The following is a 4693-nucleotide window of genomic DNA, read 5'->3' as shown; positions in this document are numbered from 1 at the left end:
AAATAGTGCTGGCAAAACTGAATTACTATCTGCAAAAACAGGATCCACTTCTCACCCCATATACAAAATCAACTCAAGGCAGATTAAAATCATGAAGATCTTAAGAGAGAAAATTGAACCAGATTTAAGTTTCTACTTGGAGGCAAGGTTTTTGAAGCTCCGTCTTACATAATTTGGGCACATGGCCAGGAGAAACCAGGCTTTGGAGATGTTGCAAGGATGGACCAGTCCTTAGGCAGGGACGTCATGCTTGGGAAGGTATAGGGTCAGTGCAAGAGAGGAAGGCCTGGATGAGATAGATTGACTCAGTGACTGGAGTAATGGAGGTAGGTGTGTCAGAGACAATAAATGTTGGCACAGGATGGAGCAGGGCTCAGAGCTGTCGTACATAGGGTTGCTATGAGTCACAAAGGACTCTATGACATATAAGTGCTACTTAACTGAATGGCACTTAACAACAACATTAACAACTTTTAGTGGAGGCTGTGGAAACCTACAGTTTACCAGTTTGTGAAGAGGTTGTTGTTGTTGTTATGTGCCATTGAGTCGTCTGAGACTCATAGCGACCCTCTGTACAATAGCCCTAAACTGTGCTCTATCCTGTGCCAATCTCATTGCCTCCGACACACCCATCCTGATTACCCCAGTCACTGAATCAATCCACATCATAGAGAGTCTTCCCCTCCTGCGCTGTCCCTCTACTCTACCCATCATGATGCCCCTCTCTAAAGACCTCTACCTCCTCACAACATGTCCAAAGTATGTCAGACGAAGCCCCAGAATCCTTGCCTCCAAGGAGCAGCCTGGTTTAATCCTCTCCAAGATGAATCTGTTTTCCTGGCAGTCCATGGTACATTCAGTACTCTTCTCCAGCACCACAGCTCAAAAGCATCCACTCTCCTTCTGTCCTCCCTAGTCATTGTCCAACTCTCTGATGCATAACAAGTGATTGCAAAAACCATGGCCTGTATCAGGCACACATTAGTCTCCAGAATGACACCTAGGGGGAAATTCACAATGTAGAGTTACCCTGTCTTTTATCTCTACAGGGGAAAAAAGAGAGAAGAAACAGGGTGGTTCTTCCAGTCCACGCATCCCAGGCTGCATAACCATACAAACTAGGAGACTCAGGGCATTTCCACAGATGTCTCTGCATTTTTCTGTGCGAGCCAGTCTCCTGTGGCTGACACAGGAAAATCAAACAGGAGATTCACCTCTCTATACAAATGGCTGCAGTTCATTCTAGACTCCTGTCCAGAAAGAAGGCTGCACAGTGCAGTGGACTTGGGGGGAAGGATTGCATAGCAATGAAAGAATTTTTCTTTTCTTCATCAAGGAGAAAAGTGACTTGGGGGGAGGGGGTGGGTAGGGAGAAAAGTGCAACAATGAATGACTGAAAACCCTAAATCTCTGTAAGCCTTCATTAAAATTAATAAAATAAATATTTTAAAAAATGGCTGCAGGGAGCTCTGGTGGCCTAGTGGCAAGAAGCTACACTGAAATCCCAGAGGAACATGGTTCAAATCCACCAGACGCTCTGCTGGAGAAGGAGGGACAATCTCCTCCAGTATCAGTCAGATCCGATTTGACGGTACATACACAAAACAATAAAAAAAATATTTTTTTTAAAAAAATGGCTGCAGTTCATATTCTCACCACTGACTTCCTATTTCCGTAAACAGATATCCACACTTGATATCCCACTGAATCTAGTTATATTTTTGTGCAACATTTGATTTGAGCATCTATGAATTTAGTCACTCTGGAAAGTGGGAAATTGATATCCTTGTGTAGGGTTATATACAAAGGTAGCAAGGCTAAGGTAGCAACCCCAGTAAGGCTCTTCTGTTATAGGCAAGAAAGCAAGATTGTAAAAAGAAATGCCCCTTTTGTCTAAGAGGAGAGCCCTGAGGAAAACCTCATTATCATATTTAAGACATTTAACTCTTACAGTCTAACTCTGCCTAGTAATTTAGTTACTCCCTCTGTTAACATATTATTAGGACCCTCTTAACCTCTAAGGGAGGATTATCTCCTCAGGAAAGTACAGAACAATTTCAAGTGTTTCAAAACAACTGTTCTAAAAGTGTGACTGGGTTCTGAATCACTGGATTTTTTATATTCCCAGCTCTTTTCCTTTTTTGGGTGGTGATGGTGAAGAGTGTTTAGGATTACAACATATTTGGAGGAAAGTAGATACAAATTCATCCACGGTAATTCCTACTGTATCCTTTCACTATCAATTCAGTCTTTAGTGAAGTCACCACTTTCATTCCTGATAATCACAGTTTTGACAACTCTGTTTCACTGATCAGAGTCACTTCTTGTCATTGTTAGGTGCTGTCAAGTTAAGTATGACTCATCACCACTCTGTAAACAACAGATATTGTCCTGTCCTGCTCTGTCGTCAAGATTCTCATCATAACCAAAACTATTACTCAAAGCAAGCACAGTTTAATAATTTTTCTTGATCTTCTCAAAGGAACAATAAGCCTTGTACTGAATTATTTTTAATGTAATTTTTTTTTTTATTTCCATTCATTAATTGTTGCACATTTTCCTCCCTATCTACCCCTCCGGTTCGCTCTTCTCTTTGGGGGAAAAGAAATTCTTCCATTGTTGCACAAGTTCCTTCCCCCCCCCCCCCCCACTGCACCCATAGTCTATTTTGCTATGAAGCTCTTATTCTGGACTTTGTCATGCAAATAATACCTAATCATATGTTCCTTTTAAACAGTTCTCTCCCTCATCTATTTCAATGTCGTGTACATTATTTATCCCCTTTTCTTCGTTTGCCCTCAACCCCCATGTCAGTTCTGTTTTGTAACAGTGACACTATGCAGTATTTGTACTTCAGTGATCGAGATCTTTCACCCAGCATAATATCCCCCAGGGTCAAGCATTTTGTATAATATTTCATGAGTTCCTTGTTTTTCTGTGCTACATAGTATTCCATCGAGTGAATATACCACAGCTTCTTTACCCATTCATTTGTTGATGGGCACTTGGGTTGTTTCCATCGATTTACCATTGTGAACAATGCAGCAATAAACATAGATGTGGAGAGGTCCTTAACTTCAGATTTTCCCAGTACTCTACATCTTCTGATTTCCTGAGTACTGGTACCAAGAGTGTTAATTGTGGATCCAAGTAAGATAAAGTTGTTAACAATCTTTTCTCCATCTATCATGATATTGCCTGTCTAGTGGTAAGAATCTTTGTTTTCTTGACATTGAGATGCAATTTATATTGAAGACTGCATTCTTTGATCTGCTGCAACAAATACTTCTAGTTCTCTTCACTTTCAGCAGAGAAGGTTGTATCATCTGCATAACACAAGTTATTGGTGAAACTCCCTCCAATCATGATGCCACATTCCCCTTCATAGAGTCCAGCTTTTTTAATATTTGCTCAACATACAGATTTGAATAGGTATGGAGAGAGAATACAACCCTAACATACTCCCTTCTTAATTTTAAATCATGTAGTGTTTCCTTGCTCTGTTCACAACCAACCTCCTGGTCTGGGTATAGGTTTTGATTAAGCACTATTAAGTGCTTTGAGATTCCCATTCTCCTCAATGTTTTATTAGCCTTAACTTGTTACGATCCACACAAATACCTTTGCATAGTCAATAAAACATAAATAGACATTCTTATGGCATTCTTTATTTTCAGACAGGATCCATCTAATGGTGCCACAGTCTCTTCTAAATCCTGCTTGAACTTCTCATAGTTCCTTATCTATATACTGTTCGAGCCATTTTTCAAGTAATCTTCAACAGTATTTTGCTTGCATGTTATATTAATGATATTGTTCAATAGTTAAGAACACGTCTTAAGTAAGTGGTCTAGGCACCTTCAAGTGTCTCCTTTTAATAAAATTCAACTCTGTTAAGAGATTCCAGGTGACATTCAAGTGACTCCTGTGTGACCTTCCAGATGGCAGACATCCTGAACATGTTCTGTGGTGACCATGTGACACACCTGAAGGTGGTGCATGGTCATTTAGGTATCCTTCCCACAAGACTTTCGAGGCAGCCATCGGTAAAGGGCAACCACATATGCCCTTAATTATCTTAATTCCTCCTATGTGGACCAATTTTGGATGACTTGTCCTTTCCCATGAATAAACATGATAATCTTATTTTTTGATACATAACTCAAAACTTTACCTCCTCCCTGGATAAAGATGATTCCTTTTCTCCTGTCTTAGAGCTTTTAAAAGAACTTCAATAGCCATCTTTTAAGAAGTCATAGGTGTTTCGTCCCTCAATGTCTCACTCTACAAAGTATTTTCTCTAATAAATCTCCTCTGCTTCCATGGAAATGTATGGACTCTTGTTCCTCACACATTTGTGGCAGGAGGATGAAATCAAACTTAAGGAGTGTGCTGTACTCACTTTCACAAGGATCACACTTACAGGGTAGTCTGACCACACTTTAAGAATGGATATTTTGTCCCAGAACCCAAGAAAGCCATTTGCTTGCTCCTTTCATATTGATGGATATATTGCCCTACTATGTGATAAATGTGTAAAATTCAAACAAACAAACAAACAAAACACATGAATGAAACTTTAACTTCTTGTTGTTGTTGTTATGTGCCGTTGAGTAGCTTGCGACTCATAGCGACCCTATGTACAACAGCCCTGAACTCCGCTCTGTCCTGTGCCAATCGCACTGTCTCTGAC

This window comes from Elephantulus edwardii, unplaced genomic scaffold, assembly GCF_000299155.1.
Source record: "Elephantulus edwardii isolate Elephantulus edwardi_28Jun2011 unplaced genomic scaffold, EleEdw1.0 scaffold00317, whole genome shotgun sequence".
In the NCBI taxonomy this organism is placed as follows: domain Eukaryota; kingdom Metazoa; phylum Chordata; class Mammalia; order Macroscelidea; family Macroscelididae; genus Elephantulus; species Elephantulus edwardii.
The sequence above is the reverse complement of the archived record's forward strand: the minus strand, read 5'-3'. Positions refer to the sequence as shown.